The sequence below is a fragment of the Epargyreus clarus genome, unplaced genomic scaffold (genome assembly GCF_041222505.1).
Source record: "Epargyreus clarus isolate Ecla_fem2 unplaced genomic scaffold, WU_Ecla_fem_2.2 ptg000003l, whole genome shotgun sequence".
Taxonomy (NCBI): domain Eukaryota; kingdom Metazoa; phylum Arthropoda; class Insecta; order Lepidoptera; family Hesperiidae; genus Epargyreus; species Epargyreus clarus.
This window is the reverse complement of record NW_027332211.1, coordinates 2,565,573-2,590,541: the sequence shown is the minus strand read 5'-3', so window position 1 is coordinate 2,590,541 and position 24,969 is coordinate 2,565,573. Positions and strand designations below refer to the sequence as shown.

At 34.2% G+C, this 24,969-nt stretch overlaps 1 protein-coding gene across 2 annotated transcripts in view; it reads right to left on the bottom strand.

Moving 5' to 3' along the window:
- The window catches only part of LOC140749972 (uncharacterized), a 109,379-nt gene that overhangs the window by 53,310 nt on the left and 31,100 nt on the right, over positions 1-24,969 (bottom strand). Inside the window, exon 1 of one of the 2 annotated variants that reach the window (XM_073083249.1) lies at positions 21,034-21,321. The exons of the other annotated variant lie outside the window; for it this stretch is intronic. The gene's annotated coding sequence lies outside the window, so the exon portion shown is untranslated. Of the gene's footprint in view, positions 1-21,033; positions 21,322-24,969 lie in introns of those variants that run through there. 2 annotated transcript variants of the gene reach the window in all.

Below are 24,969 nucleotides of genomic sequence, written 5' to 3'. Positions count from 1 at the left end.
GATTCATATCGACAATAGGAGCTTGTCGGTATAACAAACACTTTGTATCAGGTAGTTGGATAACTATTACAGAACACGTGACAATTTCTTAGAATGTTAGTACCATTCTAGTCGTTAATCGGTAATTCTTTAACGAGCGTAAGTAGTAAACGAGCCTAGTTTTTCTGATGGAAAATCTAACTTAGGAAGGCCTTAGGAGTACTAACACATCTTTGACCTTGTTGAAGTAGGTCTACAATTACGAACTAAGTTGGATCGCCTTGAATAAGATATGAATACTATGTCTCCGTCCTCTCTCCCTATAATGAATACTATGTCTCCCTTCAAACCGGAATACAGCAGCTGATAACACTGGTGTTATTAGACAGGTTCGACGGTGATAAGCAAACTAAGGATGGTAAACGGTTCTACAGCAACCTTAATCTTATTTTTCTGATCCTTAACATTTTTTTCGATGTAAAATACTATGTCCTTGAAAAACGTCACCAAAATTAAAGATACTTGTCAAATTTATTTTGAAATACGAGTAGATCCGAAACTTCGTAGCCTCATAATAGAGACCTCCAGATTTAGTGAAAGCTTTTCAGGGGCAATACCACAACGACTGTTATTTGATTAGTAGTTCAATTCCAGTTCCGATCGCTTTGTAGCTGAGGTCGTATTGTCACTAAGTGAGTGACACATTGAAAGGCTAACTCCAGCTAATGATGTTAGACGCTTAGAATCCAATAAAAGTAACTGGCTTGGTTAAAGTTGACATACTTCTTTATTACGTGTCCGTGAGTTGAAGTGGTATGTATTAATATGATAATAATTAATATGACCTATGTATTAATATGATAATAATTAATGACACCACTTTGAAGAACAACCGATGTATGATTACATATTTCAAAACGGGAAGCAGGGAAATAAAAAAAAATAATGGAATTATTTTTTTATGTAATCGAAGCAGCAAATGACTTTGCAGTCAAAATAGTCTTAAGTGTCCACCGTCGCCTATTAACTACATATAGATCTTAGTTTTACTATTAATTATTTCATACATTAATTAAACACTTCGACAAACTGAATCTACCTAACTACATCCGCTTTAACTAGAACACAGCAGGTTACACAGCTAATATAAGAAAAGATTGTGACGATTGATGGACGATGGATTGATGGATCGTCAAATACGAATTTCAAAGAGCTCTACTACCATCAACTAAAATAATACTCAAAACTATATATATACTAAAAATAACCTAATAAGTATATTACACATAACTTTAACACCAGTACATTTTCATTGCTTACCAATCAGCAATAATAATTTACAAAATCAATAAACCTACAGGGAAATCAATATAAGGCGGCCTTACTTCTCAATTAATAAGTAGCTTTGCACAAGTGACTCAACGGTTCAGATTTCGAGAGCTATATAAATATGAAGCTTCCCAGTAGGGATGTTATGTTCATGAAATTTCGGATCTGGATATGGATACGAATTTATTATAAACATTACATCGTTATATACCTATATGATTTTTTAGTTACATACTGGAATTTGATAGATGTGGTCATAAATATTGGATTTTTAAGGATTTATTAAAGTTAAAAAAGAAAACAAGTACTGATTTGCTATTATTTGTAAAGTAACTGAACAACGTCGGCTTGGTCAGGCAACAACTTAGCTTAATAGTGTGTCATTTAGATTACCCTTATCCGAAATTGTTCGCAACTTACATACCGGATTCAGTTATAGTCTCATACATTCCGATATATTATTATTTTAAAGATCCGATAGATTCGGTCACGGTTACCGAGCTATAACATCCCTGCTTCTCAGTCAACAAGTATCTCACGAGCTGTGTACTTGCTTGTTTATTTTTAGCTCACATCATAATTTGCGTCGGTTCTTCACAAATGGAAATGTAACTCCGTAATGAAATTAACGTAAATATTGACAGATTCCTATGTAGAGTATATTCTCGTGAAAGAAAAATTATATGTGAAATTCGACAGAAATACCGATGAAAGGCTGCTGTAGTAACATTTATGCGATGAAAGACAACTGGTAAAGATAAAAACAAATTTCTCAACTCACTTTTTCTAACTTAAAAGAGATCCATGTAATACCAATTCGGTTAATTTATTCAGTACCTACTTAAGGGACCTTCTGTCTTAAGTTTATAGGTAATTAGCTAACCTAACATTATTTTATAGATACCAAATCAATATTAAAAATCTTTTGTTTAAAAAAATATATTGACTTGGCAATCGTACCACACAGCAAACTAACTAATTTAACATAACATGTATTACTTATGGCCGGCAGTAGTCACTTACCATTAAGACTGCATGCTAGTGAGCTTTTTGTCGGATACACAGCGAACGGATCTAACAATAATATTTTATAGAAACATATTATTTTGTCATCAACAGCCTGTATCCTCAGGTTCACCTTAAGTGGTGCGTTAATAACTCAGTTAACAAAAAAACTAACTAAGACTAAACTTCGGTCCGCTTTCCCAAAAACCCGTCAGTTGACATTGATGAACGGAAGTGACTGTCCGTCGACCGAAACAGAGCGCCGCGAGCCTTGAAGCCTTCAACGTTCGAAGGTCGAACCCTTTACTTAACAATTGTGTGTAGAGATTGTAGAGTTTCATTTAATTTATTTGCGGATTTGTTTAATTACTTCGCTAAAATATTATTTGATTGCTCTTTAGTACTGAATATAAAGGATATTGTTTCATTAAATAATTGTAATACCTACGTATATTATCGTGTATTAAATTATTGTTTTAAAAAATACACAAAATAAAACTTTGAATGATTTATTTAAGTAATTATGAATCTCATTTAAGCTTGTTATGGAGATGGTGATTACATGTTTTATGATTGAATTACCTAACTCATAGAGACTAATTAATCTGTAAATTACCCAAAAATCAGTAATAGTATTGCAATTATCTAAAATAAGTATATTAGTATCAATTCACTATGTACAAAATATAGTTTTTGGAGGACTTATTTGGATTTATTTGGAGGACTCAATACAATTTGAATATGAGACAGACATACATACTCGAAAAAACATTACGAAAAAACGTTAATCTCATAGGTGTAATAAATACTTACAGTTCAGTTACGTAAAATTTATCACCTCAACGTTAAATAGGCACTTCTTATGGCGCAAATTGATGGATGGGTTCTCTGTTGATGTCAGCTAAGTGTTGACAAATTCGAGCGGGTGACACACATTATTAGGACTGAGCTTTTGATGATAGCGTGGTGTTGTTTAGGGTTGCCACATTTTAAGAAGAAAAAAAAGTATTTTTATTAAATCTTGCAAAAATATACTTACGGAAAATCAAGAGTAAAAATCCACATACCTATGTTACAATTATATATTACTAGTTTTTGCCCGCGGCTTCGCCCGCGTTTAAAATAAAATAATGTGACATACTAACATACATAAAACTGAAAATTCATACCTTCATTGGAATGACAGTGGCTCCATCTGGCGAAGTTTGGTCGTACCAACTCTGAAACCTTCGTGGGCTCATAGACAACAACTCTGCTGAAGATCATCACTTGATCAAATGCATAGTTTAAGATTCAATCCTTACTAATATCGATTAAAATATCGAAATATCGATTTTTTTTATCCAAAAGATCGATTCTCCGATTAATCGATCTTAGGTCGCCATCCCTAGTTCCCGTGGGATTTCCAGGATAAAAACTATCCTATGTCCTTTCTCGGGTCTCAGACTATCTTTGTACAAAATTTCATTAAAATCGGTTCAGTGGTTTAGGCGTGAAGAAGAGACAGCCAGACAGACAGACAGACAGACAGAGTTACTTTCAGATTTATAATATTAGTAAGGATTTATTATAGTATTATTTATTTAATTATATATTATTAATTTACTAAAATATAGACCAATACTATTTAAATTACAGCATGGGTGGCAACCCTAGTGTAGCTATTCGTCATATAAGATTAAATGGATATAAATATATGCAAAATTTAGTCATCTGTTGTGATCTTACAATGTACATAAACTTAACAGTATATCCTGTTTTTTGTTTCCTTTCTTCGAGATTCTCTACATGAATCATGCGTGAATATTCTTCAGTGATTTATAAAGTTTAACATTATAATAATATTTTTAACAAGTCGCATGGTGATGGTGGTGGTATTGCAATTCATTAGAAGTGTGTGGCACTTCTGTTACCTTCGTACTGAATAGCATATGCAATACAAGCTTAGGATCAGCTTAGATCTTTTGAGCAGCGCGTAGTGTCTGCTATAGACGAAAAAGGTCAAAGAGGTTGTGTATAAAATATACATGTAATTTACCTAATAGGCCTATTGGTGTCTTTATAAATATATGTCCCTATCAAACATTCATACAACCATATTAATAACTATGTAAGTAATGAGCATGCTATGTGTTAATGCATGTAACTAAGCCACAAGATCTTCATCATCATCATCATCAACCCATTACTGTCCCACTGCTGGGCACGGGTCTCCTCTCAGAATGAGAAGGATTAGGCCATAGTCCACCGCACTGGCCAAGTGCGTATTGGTAGACTTCCCATACCGTTGAGTTTTTTTTTATAAATCTCTCAGGTATGCAGGTTTCCTCACGATGTTTTCCTTCACCGTTTAAGCAAGTGATAATTAATTTCTAATACGCACATAAATTTGAAAATCAGAGGTGCGTGCCTGGGATTTGAACCTCGGACCCCTCTATCGAGAGGCCGCATTTCTTAACCACTAGGCTATCACTGCACAAGATCTAAGCATTGAATAATGTAAGTATCACATAATGCTAGATTGTTCTCAGTTCTTCCTTCCAGTTCTTTGAAGTTATGAATAAAATATTCTTAGATAATATTGATCTGGCAGATGTATTTACAGATGCGGTGACATATCTCTTAGTATGGTACTAAAAAAGACACTAGCCAATATACACACGGGATGTTTGCAGCAAGATCAATTAATTTATAATTGACATGTTAAAGCCAGGTGAACAACGAATTTACTTTGATGAAATGAAACAAGATAAAGAATAGAATACAAGGATAAAACATAACGAGGTATGTCAAAAGTAAACAAGACCACGTCCATTAGTAGATAATATGTCTGATAATAAGGATTATACGAGTAAATTAAATTAATATCAACATATTAAAAAATACTATTGTAATAAGTAACAATTTGTCAATTTTTTCCAGGCAATAAGTGTCCAATTTAATATTTGGGACGCAAATAATAATTAAGATTGATTTTAAGGTACTAGCGAACGTTAGTAAGTGATATTTAAAAACTATTGATGAAGTCAATGATTACTCATTGACTTCTTTACTTTACTTTACTCATTGACGTCTTTTTATATAAATCAAGTAATAAGCGCTTATGCGGTCCACCTGACGCTCTGTGAAACTGCTACCAAATTTCGTAAGAGACGTTCATTAAATCAACACAAATCATGACTTTAAGTTGGAACGCATCAAAATTATAACGCCTTACCACACCCTTAATTTCATAAGCGAATAGTGCAAGCATCACCTATCGTTTTTATACATAAACTAGTGGTGCCCGCGGCTTCGCCCGCATTTTAAAGAAATAATATGACATACCTACATAAAACGGAAAATTTTGTACCTGCATTGGAATGACAGTGGTGCCATCTGTCGAAAATTGGTCTTACCAATTCCCAAACCCTCGTGGGCTCTTGGACAACAACTTTGCTAAAGATCATCACTTGTACAAATGCATAGTTTCCGATTCTACTAAAAAAACCTTTTCCCACGGACTAATTTGTGAATCTAAACCATTCTCAAGTCCCCTTGAACACACACAACAAATTTCATCAAAATCAGTCCAGTCGTTTAGGAGGAGTTCAGTGACATATACACGCAAATAAGAAATATATATATAATATATATTATGTAATTGTATTGAAAGGTCAAGATAAGTGTCCTTAATCGATGAACACGACGTCGGTAAGTCCTGCCTTATGAGGCGAAAGAATTCCATCCTTTCTTATCAGAAAATCGTTCAGGCGTACATATAAAAGATTTTTCTTCGGCGTATAACCTCAAGATTATTCACTGTATAACGTAAGTGACAAAACCTTTGACGGCAAACGAAGGCGCGGATAAAGATAGTCTTCTAAAAAATCTACTACGAATGATATTGTTTTCACTACATTGTATGATTTTCAGATCCAATCAGCGTAATCTTTACAAATTTATCCATATTTAATAGCAGTCTATTTAGTAACTTCTCCACGATTCACTAATCGAAACTGACTCGCTTTAATTACATTTGCAATTCTCGTTTTTTTCTGAACCAATTCTAACGTGTGAAGAACGTAATATACGAATCAGTGTAATTGGACCCAAAATAATTGCGAGAGACATAATTGATGTGTAATTTGTCACTTTCCTCCGTGTGTTCGATAACGCGTGCTGTTGTATCGATGAAATGTAATTACACACGACGAAGATAATAAGTGATGTTCGCTGACAAAATAAGGGTAAATACAGACGAGCGAGTTTTTGTCTGTGTTGTTAAACACATTTGTAAACAGTAGTTGGTATGAGCAACGCTTAATCCATGATATCATATAGTTAAATGTACCTATCAAATAAGTATTTTTTTACATTTACCCCACCAGAAAGATAATATCAGTAAGTATATATTTTTTTATATCAACTCGCTATTTGGCTGTTCCTTTTACTTTCAAATTTTGACAACCACATCCATTCGAAAAATCCTCCCCGTAGACGCATTGAGAACTAATGTTTTTTGAGAAGTCGGCTGATAAAATGTTAACATTCTAAGTGGAAATTTTGTTAGCTATACTATTTAGCAAACTACTCTATACAGGCCTATACTGTCCTGACACCACAAACCTACGTATTTGGCATCGGTTCAACGCACGATGATCCACGCAGAGTCAATGACTCACGGGCACAATTATTGCAGTTAAGTATTAACTAACCGACGCTGAACCAAGTTGACTGAACTATCCGCCGAGGGAAATCTAGATACATAACTTTGTTGCCTCCACCGAACGCTGATTTTATTTATTTATTTACATAACTTTGAAGGTGGTAGAACCCTTTGTGATTCGACTCCGGAGACACGAAAGCAACACCTAGTTTTGCCTAATAAAAGCAGTGTTAAACGCTACTGTATTTCCATTGGGAGGGGGATATATTTATCCCCGCGTTCAAACTTAGTCTTCACTATCATAGATAAGTATAGATTGTGGTAAGGGAGACAGACTTTTCCGAGGCGTTCCATCTTAGTCCTCAGGGGTAGCGGCGCATCTGTGGCCGACCTCAGGTAGGAATATCAAATCCTATCTGGGATTGATTACAAATGTCCATGGGCGGCAGTAGCCACTTACCATCACGTGGACTGCAAGCTCGTCTGCTACTCTGATATTATAAAAAAAAAAAAAAAAAAAAAAAAGATATCTCACCGCCTTGTAATTGAAGGAAGCCATTAAATGACTTAAACGGCTGACAATTCTGTCAGCCATTTAATGGCTGTCATGGTGTAATTTACGCGAAACAATTCCAACATGCGCAGATAAGTGGTGCAAAAATATGAAATCGAAGAAAAAATGCGAAGAAATATCGTTTCATTCGTAAATGATCTAAAAATGTATTTTTTTAAATATTTTTCAAACACGAAAATAAATGACAGTGATAATTGTCAAAAGGTCACATTTTCTTGTTAGAAGTGAGTAATCTTTACTAATCTATGTTCAGTATTAACAAGTCATCTATGGCCAAATAAGATCTGACCTGATCTGATCTGACCTCAAATAAGATCTTGAAGATGGCCATAGATGTGGGGTTGTTTACAGATGGGCGGCAGTAGCCACTTCCCATCAGGTAGACTGCATGCTACTTCTACAGAATAGTGTATTTTGGCTTTTTGACACTTTGGTTTACAAATTTCTCATTCTGAAACTGCGCACAGCAGTGTGACAGTAATAAGTTAATCATGATGTAAGAAATCCATTACTAGTAGGCACCTAACCTAATTAACAAACAGAAAGGTTAACAAGTTTGCTTGTTAAATTATATCGTATTAATATCTATCTTATTACGCTGAAGTATCTTAGTAGGTCATAATCCAAGCATTTCATATAAAGTATGGACAGTCGATGTTTATCTCCCACCGAGATACTAATAGCTGTTATTATGGAACTAATAACCGTTGCTGACCGATATTGGAGCTAACCATACACGCAATAGCATACTGTTATCGTAATATATTAGATCTAGATCGATACGATATTTTATTGATATTTGATCTTATAGTACCAGTAACACTGTACTAGCTTCCGCCTGTGACTTCGTGTGGACTATGTTTGAAGGTGGTAGGACCCTTTGTGGTTCGACTCCGGCGGCACCACCGCCACACCTATTTCTGCCTTATAACAGCAGAGTTAAGCGCTGCTGTGTTCTGGTTTGAAGGGTGTGGTAAGGGAGACATACTTTTCCGAGGCGTTCCAGCTTAGTCCTCAGGAGTAGAGGTGCATCTGTAGCTTACTTCAGGTAGGAATATCTAATCCTATCTGGGGTTGATTACAGATGTCCATGGGCGGCAGTAGCCACTTACCATCAGGTGGACTGCATGCTCATCTGCTACTCCTATATTATAAAAAAAAAGAAAAAAAAAACTGTGATATGAATTAAATGTGTTGTCGCAATATCACGAAATAAATTAAGATCTTGTCGTAAAGTAAGTCGTAATATGACAGATTGCATAATAACCTCTATGAAAAAACATAAATCGGTCAAACGGTGTTGCAACGGTTATTTTTACCTGTATCGTATTTTTAACCGACTTCAAAAAGGAGGTGATTCTCAAGTCCGCCGGTATATTTTTTTTATGTATGTACACGAATTACTCCGCCGTTAGTAGATCTATTTTAATAAACTTTTTTATATACTTCATATTGGTGTTAGGCAGGTAGGCAGCAGGTTTATTAGGTAACTGGGTAAGGAAACAAGTCATTAATAAAATTATTACACAAATAATAATAAACTGGTTGTAAATAAATATACTATTGTGTAAGCATATAATAAAATGTATGATTACTTAAAGTTATTTAAACGATAAGAACGTGTACTTTTGAAATAAATCTAGCTTTACTGTAATTTGAGTAAAATATTTATTTAAATTATAAGTGTTCACTACGGAAACGTGTTTTATAAACTGCAAAACAAACATTGAAATTTTATTTATTTTTTGCTCAAATTATTTCTACATTCAATTTTTAATCTCCATCAAGGTTGCCCTTTATCATACCGCAAATGCCGTAGCGAAGTAGAAATAGGTAGCTAGCTACACTTGTATTTGTCCTTAACAATTCTGATAGGTGAACGGCACTATAAGAGATACTACATTTTTTTTATATAATATGGAGTGGCAGATGAGCTTGCAGTCCACGTGATGGTACGTGACTACAGATAGGATTAGATATTCGTGCCGGAGGTTGGCCAGAGACGCGCCGCTACCCTTGAGGACTAAGCTGGAACGCCTCGGAAAAGTATGTTTCCCTTACCACAGCCTTCAAACCAGAATACAGTCGCGCTTAACACTGCTGTTATAAGGCAGAAATAGGTGTGACGGTGGTGCCGCCGGAGTCAAACCACAAAAGGTTCTACCACCATCCAATATATATATCGATCATGTAATCATATTATGATCTCCTTCGCAATTTTAATAATCAAGTTAATAATGAAGTAAAAGATAATACATTGTGCCACTGTACGTGTATCTAGGCCTAGTATTCTAGTATTCTTATGAATAAAATACTATTAATATCACTATGAGGTATGTGCCAACTAAATCTAATTCACTTTTACTTATTTTACGAGAGCAATTCCAAAAACCAGTCGCACATTTATCAAATGCACGCCCGACCATTTCACGACATAGTACAGGAAGATTCGTTAGATATTCATACAAACGTTTACATAACGTGTTCTAATACATTACAGCAATTTATGCAAAGAAATAAACAATTAATTAGATAATTAGATTTTTTTTTTATATTTGGAAAATAATACAAAAGTCTTTGATTGGACGATAAAACCTAGAGTTGCTCATAATTTTTTTTTAAATTTAATATTTACGACCCATATACAAAAGGCATTACTATTCTGTGTATTTCACTTGGGTTAGCAGATAACAATAGAAACAAAAAACAATCAATAAAAGTATAAATATAGAATTCCGTCCACACGTTTTATATGGTCATCATTAAATATACATACAAGTGAAGTAAAATAAAAGCTTTTAATTAAAAAATATTAACCTATATTAACTGGGTGCATTCTGAAGGCACGCTACAGGAGCAAAAGCAATTTGTTACGAGTATGTATGTAATGCAAAGAGTACCAAAAGGATGAACAACAGTTTTGGTTTATTTGAACCTACTGTTTTCCATCAACTGTGCCCGGTGCCCCAAATAACGCAATACTCGTGACCCACATGTAAACAATGCCAGGCTCATTTTCCGAGATCAATCATAGACAATACCACAGACAATACACAATAATGTGCTGTACATTAATAACAACAATAGGTTATAGGGTGTCTGACATTGCCTCTTCATTGTTTTACAGCTAATATGGGCGAATGAGATAATTTCTTGATGAGTTTTATAAAATTGTTTGCTTCTTCAGGCATGTTCTGTGTTAAAGTTATGAATAAAATAATTCTAACAAATATTTTTATTAAATATCAGTTTTAATGGTGGTTGTAAAAAAAAATGTAAAAAATACACAACGGATCTCAACCTAGTATTAACTACTAACGAATGGTTAGTAATAGATTTAAAATAAAGCCGAACACAGAACCTCCACATAATTTCGTCGGTTAGTAAAGAAGTGATCTACAAGATTTCGAATAATTTTAATATTGTAATCATTAACTTATTAATTGTAAACCCATACCCGTTATTAATATTCTACACAATGTTTTGTTGATCGACATTTCACAATATCCGCCTTAGAAAAACTTGACAAATCGATCTTTGATACGTATCATTTGTATAAGTTGAGCAGTAATAGTAGGCGTTAGTATACAACAAGGGTAGGAGGGACGCAAAACAGAATACAATGCTCCGTATCCTAATATTACGGGTTATTTATGTCTCTGTCAGTCGACAGGTGTGCCTGATGGCTCGCGTTCCGGTTTACAGCACAATAATATATAGGTACTATCAACTGTGGATTCTATTTCTGTAGGGAAATTGATATAAGCTCTTTATTAACTATGAATCAATAAGATATAAATGTCAAAGACTGAAATATATAAAGTACCACACAAGTTATAGGCAAAAATTGACAAATTTCTGAATTGAATTGAAACATTGAATAGCTTATTTATTAATAAGAGCCAAAGTTAACAATATTTCCCAGTAATATATAGATACAAAATAAAAAAAATGTTATCAATGATTCTTAAGCTCCTTTAGAAATTAATAATGTTCTATTTCCGTTATTTAATCGCGAAAATCACGAACTGGTAATAAGCTTACTTCATAGTAAGTTATTTATGTAAGTTGTTCATCATAATCATTGAGCATTTCATATCTATGAGGAAGTATTCTTACGCTGCCTCCATCTGAATAAAGTAGCCCTTCTTATTACAATTCATTTGAATACAAATAACCTATTGCGTACTAGTAACTTAATGAGCTATATTATTATGAGATCAACGGACCATGCCAAACATCCGCCAAATTATTTGAATAGTAGTGATATTATGAAACTAGTTGCATAAAGAAGATAATTTATACATCTCATTTTAGTAGCGTAGAAAATATTCTGATGAGTTTGTCTGATAACCCGAATCTCATTAAGAGACATGTTTTTGAAAATATTTCGGTCAAAGTTGAACATATTTAAATTTTTGTGACATGTGAGGACGAAATACACAAATCTCATTTTATTTCCGTATAAAATGTCTTAATTCGTTGAATAATTTGAATCTTGATTAAAGGAGCAAGTTGTTTTAAAGTATTCTAAGTTGAAGAGCACTACATACTAAAATTAAGATATCTGTCGCAGGAGGTCTAAAGTTTAGTAGGTTATGATTGCTTATTTAAATAATGCTTCTTGCATTAAGAGAAACTGATAAGAGTGTATTTTAAATAGTTTACTAAATACGTGCACCGTTGTATTGTAACACATCGTGAAGTTAGTCTTAAATGATATATACTCGTAAATCTAGTTTACTAATATGTGTTTTTAAATTTTAATCATTATTATCATTATCAACCCATCACTGTCCCACTGCTGGGCGGGTCTCCTCTCAGAATGAGAAGGATTAGGTCATAGTCCAACTCCAAAAGTGCGTATTTTAATATATCATCCATGCATTATTTTTCTGTCTATTGCATTTTTCCTGTCTTAACCACTTTAATATTATTTTAACGTCTCATATATGTTCCGTATTCAGCACACATTTCGCTCAGCTTTAGATTTAGTAATTATGTCAGTAGGTAGCCGGCGGTGTAGGAAAAGAAACCGAAATCTGGCTTTATTTGTGTGCGGCACGCTACGCTCTTAGCTAAGATTAGATTTCGGCGATATCTCATTTCTTATTTTCTATTTTCTTTGTTCACCCATTTTTGTTGTGAAATCAATTACCAAATAATTGCTTGTTATCCTATCTTTTTGGTTAGTTACGTAAAACAATAGCTAATAGATTTTTGCATTATGTTGTGGGATTAAGATGTTTGTTCGGTCTCGATTCGTTCGGACGATATTATTTCTTCGATTTAATTATAAAAAGTTTATGTTAATGTGCATTATGTTATCCGGTATTTAACTTAGCCTGTAGACGCCTCTAAACATTTGCTTTCAACTTCGAGTAGATTTTCTGTCATTTTTATAGTTGACCATCGATGAACATGGGAGGTAGCGACATGAACATTTGCTTTATTCGTCAGCATCAAACGTATCACCCTTAAAATGCCACAAATAAAGTAAAAAAATATTTGCATCATGAATCATACTATAAAAGAAAAACGCCTAATCTTAAGAAGTGCCGCAGGTCGTCATTGTAATTCAGGAAATTTGGAACACATCTGTACAAATAATTGAGCGTCGACATTTCACAACGTGGTAATTACGCCGATATCACTGTACGGGAAACTAACGTTACTTAAAATTCCCAGCTTAAGTTAAAATACGACAGATAACGAACGAAGATACATATATGAATCTTCCATAGGTTAATAGTAGCCTAAGGAGTATATTTTAGAGGGGTATCCCTTTTATACTATTTCGATATGTTTATTATTATTATTTTTTAAATATACCCTTTTATTTATTTTTGGAGTCATATTTCTTGCGTGACATGCGCTCACACCATCACTCCGAATCAATAGGTAAAAATGTTGCTATTCGGATTTTATAAATGCTTATTACTTATGTATTAAATGTGTTGTATTTCTGAGAAAATTCAATAGCAAAATTCCAAAACTCCACAATAGAAGCCTGGCCAATGCTGCATAGGTACGTACATCTAAAACAACATTCAATTTGTTTTGTCCGCTGAACCGTATTATTATGCACTGCTGAAAATTGTTGATCGATTCCGATTCGTATGAATGCATCGAGTTTAATTAGCGGCGTATCGAAAATACAGGAAATCAAATAAAGGACTTGAATAGCGTAAAATAAAATCAAAGTTAAGTGCTTTATGTGAGGAGCCGAAGGTAGGGCTCAATGGAGCGCCTTGGGAGAGGCCTATGTTCAGCAGTAATGTTCAGGACTAATATGGACTGAAGAGAGAGGTACTTATAGATCTTTATCAAATTATATATATTTTATTTACATTAACTGCTCATTCCCACTGTTTTGATAAGAATGGAGAGAATATTGTTTCCGAATATGGCGCTTAATTTTTTTTACCTAAATCCTGTAATAAAAAATAAAACCTAAAAATGTTTTATTCCACTAAAATACCTTCAACTGTATCTACATACGTCTAAAGCAGTTTATTGTGACCAATGAACCGTGATATTATATGCACTATTGCACATTGTCGGCTTTACCGGACGACTTCGAACCAAATAAGACTAGTTCAAACTTCAATATTGTCTATCTAACTACTAAAATTCAATGTTACGCAATAGTACCAAGAGAGAAGTACGAACGAATAGGACGTCATCTGACAAGGAGCTTAAACGATGGGAAGAAGATAGCCATTAACCATCGTATGCAGAGGGCACATTATCGGAAATAGGTTATCTCTCAAATCCGATGTTAATAATAATCCACATGCTGCCTATGAAAGATCTACATTGACCATTTCTGTCAGGAAGAAATTGTAAAACTTCGATTTCAGGATTTTTTTTGATACATTATTAGTAATTAGTTAAGAATAATTACTGTTTTCTTACTAATTAATATAGATAATAAGTTATCTACTCTTTTTTAGCAAGAAAACAATAAATTCAAAATATTTTGTTCAAAACACGCTAGATCCAATTAAATACCATCTGCTGTTTTACTAAGAGATATATATATAAGTAAAAACTATCAGCTGTCCATGTATTACCATTATCGATTGTATAAAATACCACTTACTATTTCTGGATTAATTTCACTTTTTAGAACAGCAAGACGACTATCAGAACACCTGCCTTCCATCTATCGGTATGGATCATTTAATAATACCGCTTTTTTAATTCACAGCAACATACCGATATTGCAGTAACACACAGAAGGACAGTTTTAGCTGTTAGTTCCACTTATCATTGGAATGCAATCGGTTAATCTTGTCGAAGGAGTTATTGATAGTTTGAAAACATTCGAGAAGGGTTTTCTACAAACGTATCAATTCCTCCACCAAACTACAATAGAGCAGTTAGCAGCGTGGTTAATACTTCGACTTGCCTGCTGATGAAAAATTTGCAATTCTCAGAACACAAAAGTGGTTGCAGCAATTGTGGTTAAATATTATGTAGATACGTACGCTCTGATGCTTCCGTACCTCTTTTAATCCCAGGCTCAGCGCATCAAAGTACTAAAAGATTACCATCATATGCAGTGTTTTGGCATTGTATGAAAACGTTCATCATTACGTATTTTATTCTGTATTGTTTTCTGAAATTGCTCTTCATGTTACTGTTATTACAACGTTTCAGATTTCCGCGAATACTTACATATTGTGAATGTTTTTCCTGGTGGGTATACACATATTTCAATTATTTTGTACAGATTTGGAATAACAGGAAATTCATTACATAAATATTTGAATCTTTGTTCCTACTCGTATTTGGAGTAATAATAATATCTTCCTTTATTCACATTGAAGCAAGGTAGGTCATAGATAATTTTTTTAGTCTTCAAAAACTTTCTCGATTCTTGTGTTCGACATATTCCAACTTATATAAAATCCACATTACTTTGTTCTTATTTAGGTGATTTATGTGCTTGCAAACTATCCAACAACTATGCATCCATGGGAAATTTATCAGTCGAGCGATCAATTGTTTCGCCTGCAACAAGTGAAGGCCCTCGACTTGGCACGATCACGATCCACGATCCCTCACAATGGACCCCATCCATTATGCAAGGCGTAGGCAATTTGTTATAACTTGGTCTTTGTTCATTTTTGTGCGAGACGCTGAAATGGATCGACGTTGACATTTCAATGCCCCGTAGACCAGATAATGTTGGAAAGGTAACGCTTGACTTAACAAAGTAAGCGCCATTAGGACAAAAATGTTGGGCCATTAGCGTTTTGCGCCATTATAAACAAAGTAGTGCGAAAACATGTATAAACTTTTTTATATTTTTCCAGCATTAAGAGTTGTGTTTTGATACTTAAATGTACATTTTTTGTCCACTCTAGTACTTATATCTAATAGAAAAAAGGATTTGTTATAAAAACCTACGATTTATAGTACTAAGATTACTCGTATTTGCAAAATTTTTATTCATATTCAATATACGCAGGAAAGTATCGTCTGCTACTGTCAGTTTCAATATTTAAAAAAATACACTATGGTAATATCAACAATTTCAGTTGAAATGGAACAGAACCGTTTTGTTTCATAAATATTTCACAAAGAGGAGAATTATTACCATTTGAGTATGATTTCAGTGCTGAAACGTTGATGGAAAACGAAAATATTATTGTCGGTTGTTTAGGTTTTATGCAAAACAAATGATTTTGTAACAGTTACTGTTTAGAAATAATTTACAAAAGTTTGAAGTGTTACAAATATTTTCCAAAAACAATAGCAAATATTCTTCAACTTTGAGCAAGTTGAGCAACAGTCGATATACTTTACCTCTAGTACGATGTTTGGTTTAAAAGCCAAGTCCCTCAAAATAAATTCTCAAGAATATAAGATTTCAGAGCATGAAGAAAAAATAAAAGATTTCGATTCGGTCAGAATTGGGAACAGGGAGTGGACATAGCTGCATCGGATCTGGATCGGACTGCAGCAAATGCCAACCACGGCTCAACAGTACTTCGCGCCCTCCATGTTTAATTAAATTAGGTGAAAAACAGAGAAGTTTTAATTTCGGTATCAACAGAGGAAAAGGGAGTGGAAAGAGGTATCAGGATTCGACCGCATCAAATGCCACGGTTCAATAGCGCTTACGGGCCCTTCGATTCGTGTCTAGTTAGTTCCTTTCATTTAACATTTATTACCCTTGTGCTCCAGTTACGGTTCGTTACAGTGAGAATAGACAAATCTGTTTTAAATTCAATTTAAGATCAAACGAAGAGCTAGACGCTTTATTGATCCTGCTATTAGGGTCCAATTGCCTCAAAGTGTACTTTGATTCTACCGACCGAAACGATTAACTACGCCATCGTTTTGTATTTTATTTTGTTGCTTTGGCGTCACGTTTCTTTGCTACATTTATTTTTGCAAGTAATATGTCAGGACTGTGATCCTTGTTAACTTACATATTAGAAAATTACACATCAATATTTTTTGACAGTCCATTCAAATTGTCTATTCAATAGTATTTTACTTGCTTCCTGTGACCAAAAAACCTTTACTTCCATGGAAAAAATCTACATTATTTTACATTGAACTAAAATAATCATTACAAGATGTCAATATTATCAGACACAGATATTAATACTCAATAACTAACTTTAAATGCCATAATTAAATAGACACACAAGTGTGAGAAATAGAGTAGGCATAGTAAGAGAACATTATTATTCACAAAAAGAATAGACGTTGACAACAAAAAAGCGATAAAAGACGCAGATAACTTTGAACCGCCGCTGAAGCTGTAAAAGACCTTTCACAGTGTCAAGTTAAACGATTCTCCCACGCATATCACTACACGCAACATAAACGACCAGTGTTACCTGGCACGCTACGATAAGACGTGATCGAAGATTTCAGGGTTTTCTTACACCGGTCGCACAAAGAAAGACGGATCGCTTTAATAATGTTCAGAGTAAGTAAAGGAGTAGACTTATATGACAGTAATCGTTATAGTACATTTTCATGAGACTTATGCCGGGGCCAATTACTACACATTCGTGTTAGTATAAAAATGTGTGGCATTTCTAATAGTCGTAAATTTTTGTACGAATATGGCGGTGTTAATTTGTACAAATTTTAATTGGAATGTCTCACAAGTCACAACTCGAGTTATAAATCAGACTTGTTTTAATAAGAACTTTAAAGACGTAATCTAAAAAAGTGAGAACAAAATAAAGGTAGAAGTAAAAGCGATAGAAATATACATTGTGTAACACAGCAATAAACATTAACTTGTAATAAATATGTATAATCTTATCACGGATATTGCGCGCTTGCTCTACAGTTGCGCTGAACTATTATTTAGAGATAGCGAGGAAATTGATTCGCGACGGATCGTATCAGCGATTGGATAGCATAAAGAACGAGCTCCGAAATTGACCGATAGGATTATTAGTCTCCGCTCTAACTAATCCAACATGATCGAACTATCCATTCTAATATTGCTAAGCGCTCTGCTATTGATAGAGAGTTGTAACCAGGTGCCAGGGGTAACCAGGTAAAATTGTACTCCGAAGAGACTAAAATTAGTTGAATAATTCACGAATTTATTTTTGTATATCAGCAAGATTCTATGAATATAATGTACTCATCGGCACTTCATATTTATTCTCTCATATATATTAGGAACTTTATTACTTTTCTTGCGAATCTATGCACGGTACGAAAAACACTTACAATATAAAAAAAAACTATTTATAAAAAATAATAAATCACGTAGAACGAAACCACAAGAATAATATTGTTATTCGTGGCGATTCGATACAGAAAATGGGATTTACTTCCTTGACTTGCAGTGGCGATAAAGTTCGATTAAATGTTATTTGTGTCAATGGGCCTCTGGTGTTAAAACTGGTATTAATATCCGGTGAACGTAAACCGATATTATTTAATTCGCGCTATAGCTTGAAATCTAATCATAACTTGTGTATTTGTTAAGAGCGAGAACCGACATCGACTTTGAACTATGAATTTCAATTCATTCTTAACTATGAAGTTTGTATATGTAGATATTTATGTAGATTTATAGAAGCCATCTCTTAGACTTTCCATAAAGACACGTCTTAGCACTTAGATGAGATACATTTTATCAATAGATGTACAAAGAATGAATTACGTAATAATTTCAAAAATATCAAGGAGTCAAATAGTATACCTTGCAGAACGCCTTGAAGAATAGCCGTAAGAAAAATTGTAGCACTGATTTTATAACACACAATAATAGTATTACTCTTACATTATATATTAACAGTGGTGTCTGACTCAACCTCATCGGTAGTCAAGATTGGCAATATATGTAAATAACTGTTGATCACATAGCACGTGTTATCAAGAAACGTGATCATTAAATAGATCGTTAGTACTTGACTCTAAACTAGGTGCTGTAGATAAATTGGAAAATAATTAACCTTTAGCTAAAGTTCATCTGTTTTATAGTGTGATCGTCATATTATTAACGTAGCCTCAAAGTAATAATTTGAAGGTGGTAGAACCCTTTGTGGTTCGACTCCGGCGGCACCACCGCCACACCTATTTCTGCCTAATAACAGCAGTGTTAGGCGCTGCTATGTTCCGTTTTGAAGGGTGTGGTAAGGGAGACATACTTTTCCGAGGCGTTCCAGCTTAGTCCTCAGGAGTAGCGGCGCATCTGTGGCCGACCTCAGGTAGGAATATCTAATCCTATCTGGGGTTGATTACAGATGTCCATGGGCGGCATAGCCACTTATCATCAGGTGGACTGCATGCTCGTCTGCTACTTCTATATTATAAAAAAATGAAGTGTAAAAACTTTTTAATATATCTTACAAAAATATTTCTTGTATTAGAGAAAAACTGGTTACGTGGCTTTAAAACAAATTTCCAAACTAAATTAAATATCAGAAAGAAGGTCGCACGAATATAGGGTATAACAGTAGATCTAACTCTTGAGATTAGGGGTCAAATTTGTTGCAAAACGTCTGATATCTTTTAATCTGCGACTCGTAGAAATTTCAAGGTTAAATTAAATTATGAATATACATTTTTGTCAAATCTCGTTTTGTGCAATTTAAAATACCTATCATAAATTGGGTTGCATATTTTATAGTGATACTAAACTGTGGTGAATGCTACCACTACTTTTAGTACTAGAATAAAATAGTGCAAATACTAGATGTGATACGAGGGGTCTACCATTTGTAAATAATGGGACGAAGTGTTAAGAAAACAAACTTAATAATATTTTGTCGGTCCTAAATATATATTGTAAGAGAAGACATGAATCCGAACTTATGAGAGGGATGCAATAAAAGGAGTCTACAAAGAAATTGCTTTCCAGAATTTGTCATGCGGGCTACGACTTAAAAGGAAATGAGTCCCCCTACCCCATTTCCTAGTAAGCCTGTGGAACACATGCTAACACGTGAATGAAGAATACGGATATTATGATCATCTTTTGTTACACTGTTGCAGTTACAGTCTTTAGTATCAACTATAATTATCATATTCTGGAGCATTATTAAAACTTATCTTCCCTCTTTTGCTCAGCGTATTTGAGCGAAACACGTTTTAATTGTTTCAAACGATTTTCTTTTTCTATTACACTTATCTTCTCTATCTAATTCAAATAATTTATATTATCTTTCTTATTTCGAGCTTATCTTATAAATCTATTAAAGCTGTTTATGGGAACTTTTTAATGGGTCTAAAAAGACAAGTCAAACAAAAGCATTTTTTATCCCGACCTTCCAGGTTCCCAACGGAAGTAGGGCGTAGGGTGTTTAAATGCAAACATTCTGTTGATTATTTGTTGGGAATTTCCTACGATTCCCATGCTACCTGCGCCTTGACGGTATTCGAAGATTTTAATTCCCAAAGACATACTCCGTTATGCTTCGTCGCTGTCTATCAAATTTATTTTCTTACCGAAGGTTATGGCATAAGTAAAATAAACATAAATAATCATAAAATGTAAAGATATTAAAACTTTATAGACTTTCGCATATAACTACGTCAATGTAATTTCTAGTTGCTCCAGATTTAAGACATATTTCGCAAAAACCATTCGAATCTTAATCCTATCCTAAATATTCCATGGGGGACGAACAAATAAATTAGATTTACAAATAAAGTGAGCTTTTCACAAGACTGGGAAAGTAAGCCGGCATCCGGCACTCTACATACTAATAAGGATTATGTGGAAACACGAGCTTTTAAAGTCCCGCCTACACTTTCCCGAAAATGTGCCGATCCGTTAAAGTACATTAAGGCTTAGCGGAAAGTTTATCAATATTTTATGCGTCATCAGCATTATTTAATATAATTATTATTTCAATTAGCCTTAAAACTATTCAAGTATGGGCAAAACTACGTGACGATGCAGCAGCAGTTTCCATGTACAGGAAACATCATTTGTTATACGTCAAATACCTAAACGGGTTAATCACATATTGAAATGAACAATGTACAGATATCTTACCAAATTTTGTTGAAATCGAGTGCGATCGTGTATCAGAACGCGCAGTTTCTAGTTTTCAACAGCAAATTGAAACACAAAAACGAAACCTTATCACAAGTACAAAACAAACAATGAACTATCTCAGAAATCCGTTTAAAACTAATCACGTTCACAGTTACCACACAATAACCTGGATTTAATTATACAAGCACACGAGAAGAAATTTTAGTAGAATCCTTTTGTTTGTTCTCACGACACGAGAGCCGGAGTCGCGCACGGAAGCACGTCCGCTGCCGTTGCGCGCCAAACTACGACTGGTTTGCGACCGCGTCGGCCAATCTCGTTCGTCAGGATCAACTCTATTCTACAAACTCTTAATGCTGTCGGCATATTATTATCAGTCTCACCGTCCATTGCCGTGTTGGTTCTGATCCACGATGGATTTTATTAACAGAAGGGGAATGAGACATCCGCAAATGTGAATTACCAAAAGTGGTAAACCGAAAGCGAAACCGCATTAACATTACCTGTCGATTTGTGAACATTTGGTAGCGTCAGGAAGCCTGCGAAGCGTAACAAAGTAACAATTCATATGAATCGTAATACAATTGCAAATCAATTACATCCGTTTGGGCAGTGGTTTGATTAGACTAACATTACGTTTGTAGCGAAGTGCTAAGACGTGTGATGCAAAAATCCTCGGATGAATATATAGATAATACAATATATATTTTTTTATATTTAAGGGCATTCCCTTGTATCAATAAGCGAGGATTGATAACACAATGTAATAATTTAATTCTAGATAACAGTGGATAATAACCAGTACTGGAGCAAATCGCGATATGAGACGAAATATAAATTTTACATATGCTAAAAATAAGCAAGAATAAGTCTGAAGCGAAGATTTAATTAAATATACATTAAAACACAAAAAAGTAATTTTGAAACTAATGATACATTCTTTAATGTTAATAGATAACAAAGTATATGGAAAAAATACTTTAAGTAGGACCATGATAATTTATAGAGCCTTTGAATACGAATAGCGTCTCAAGCCATTGTGGCAGCAAAATTTTGGCGTAGAACAGCACGTTGCGTCCGTGACCTAGTCGCATTCATCCGGTATGCTAGCCTGGCACCGTCATACGATACCACTAAAATGATAGGTAAAGGTCAATAACGCAATAAAAATATAAATATCGATAGATTTATGGTTATTGCTACGTAAAGACCGTGAAAATATGTATAGCAAGGCAAATGAAATTGGTTGCTAAGATGATTTGCTCAACAAAACTTTTATTTAATTTAGGTAAGAAACACCGATTTGGATTAATAGGATACATACTAATTTTACCAAGGTATTACAACTGGCATTAAAATTTAAAAACAATGCACAGTTATGGGATTTACGAGGTCGAAGTTGAATCTCATATTATCAAAACAAGTTGTTAAACATCATGGAAATTAATAGTCATCGATATTAATAGCTGACGGTAAACACTGCGAAGTTTGGCATTTTCACAAATAATATTCCACACAAAAAACGTAGCACTAGAAAAGGTGAATATTATAATTTATTCATAAACGGCAGTAGTAACTAAATATAGGCACGACTAATTTACCAAAGTCTTGTTAACCGAACGATTGAAACACGGAACACCTTCCAAATTTGGTATTTCATTAATACTTCATTCATTAACCATACAGTGCCGCTCCATCGCCGATCGACAAGTTCATTCGCCGGACAAAACTCATTGATCGTCTTATTTTTTGCCGCCATCTAGATCAGTGCCTTGATTTGAAATTCCATTTACAGTTGTTTCAAGAGCTTTGAGATCCATATGCCTAATTAAGTTCATTCGCGACTCTGGCGGCATTTCCATGTTTTTCTTTTATGAAATGAAAACCGCTTCGCTTTTATTACCATTCAGAGTTGCTTTTACGTTAATGACATACTGAAAGATTGCGAATTCTAGTTCTATTTTCACTGCTCATATTTCCTATTTATGATTGAAACAAGAGTTAAATTTGACACTCTTATCAAGAATGGCTCTTTAAGAATTTAGATAAATGCAGAGTCAAACCCCTGGGCATAACGAGTGCATAAGCCAACATCCTTGTCTTTGCCTAAAAAGGATGTGGGAGAACCAGTCCAGAGTTAACAGCAACAATGTTCCAAGAATCCATAAAACCACAAATCACGTGCGGCGGTAACGGAAACACGAATGCGTTTGCATAAATGAATAGCATTGGCTCACCTATCGGATGTTGGTAACAGGAACAGTATTGAAAGGTTCGGCGGGGCCTTAGTTGTCGAAATCGCCCTTTCACCCGACTCATTAAGTAGGACTATGTAGGTACAACGTAACGCAATTATATCTAATGTAATTTCAATATCAATAGACTTTCGAAGTGGTAGACTTCTCCAAAAGCAATTTATCCAAGTTGCTATCACCGCTATATCGATTTCAGCTTTATAGTCTATCTCCGTTATACTTTGAAGATGTTAACTTTGTCTTTTACGAGAGTGATTTGGAGTTGCCTCTTCTATCTGAAGTTATTACGTACTTAACACATCAAGTTCAAGCTCATTTGCTACTTTAATGACGCAAGGGCACATGTACCTTCTTGCTAATACACCAACACGTTTTACAGATATAATCGTTTTCTTACATCAAATCAATCTCGAAGATGACTGGCATCAGGACAGCTAATTTATGACTAAATGGATTCTAATGAAAAAGAAATATAACGGTGTAACAAGTAAGAAACTAAATAAGATTTGATTGCATTGCGAAATGAAAGCGACTTTATAGATCACACGGCATCTCACGCGTACGACATTTTATTGATATTTGCATCAATGCAACTCCGATTGCTAACGTTCACCTTTCCGATTAATTTGAAATCTCCGGCAATTCCATTATTGTGAGTGATATTCGAAATCTATGAGAAGTTATAGTGTAAGTTAGTTTTATAACATCCTTCAAATGTAAAGTCAACTGTTCCAGGCAACTGTTCCCTTGGCGATACCCGCAGAAATAACAAAATAATTTACGCACTTATTTCTGACCACAAATGAGTCTTTAGGGTTAGATATAAAAGTGTCTAGGTTATAGCGACTGCGTGCTTATTAGTCTGCAGTAAGTTACACGATCCACCTACGGATTTTCCGGAACTTTAAAGGCATGGCCTCACAACATAAATTAAATATTTAAATCGTAATTGAAAAAAGTATGAGCTCTTTTTTTAATATCTGACGTTCCTACATAGACTTAAAACAGTAAATATATCTAAAACTAAAAAACAACGGATTTTAAGCGAGACCATAAAGTGTTCACACTCACGGTTACACGCGTAAGAGTTTTTTGAACTCGCCTTCATTTGCAGCATGTAATAGATCTTATAACAAAGTAACTTTCGTGAAAGAATTACCCAATATGGCAGCAACGCTGAAAATCTGCAACGTAAAAAATATAAAAGTGAAAGAACCGTACAAGTTGGTACATAAAGCAATCAGAGCAGTTGAAATTTTGCTGAAGAACTGAATGGTACTAGCTTTTAGGTTTTGTGAATTCAGGCTTTACGTGTTTCTGGTGAAAAACTAAGTTTGAGATATACTTCATTAAATGAAATGTACTCTTCATAAGGGTTTCTGTCATCAGCTATTTCGTAAATTCTTTAGAGTTGCAAAATACTAAAAGTATTTTAAAAAAGGCTATTTAGTTTTACAAGCACATTTTATTATAATCACTTAAACCACGTAAATATTTTTGAATGCATGCATCGACAATTTTCTTTTTAACGAGATCCATTAGTACTCATAATATAACAAAACAAATCTTGTAATCTGTATAACTTCCATTTGGCTATAGATGTACATGTTCCCATCATCATAAACGTGACATGTTCACAAAAGATTATAACAAAAGGAAAGAGAGAAATCATTATCCA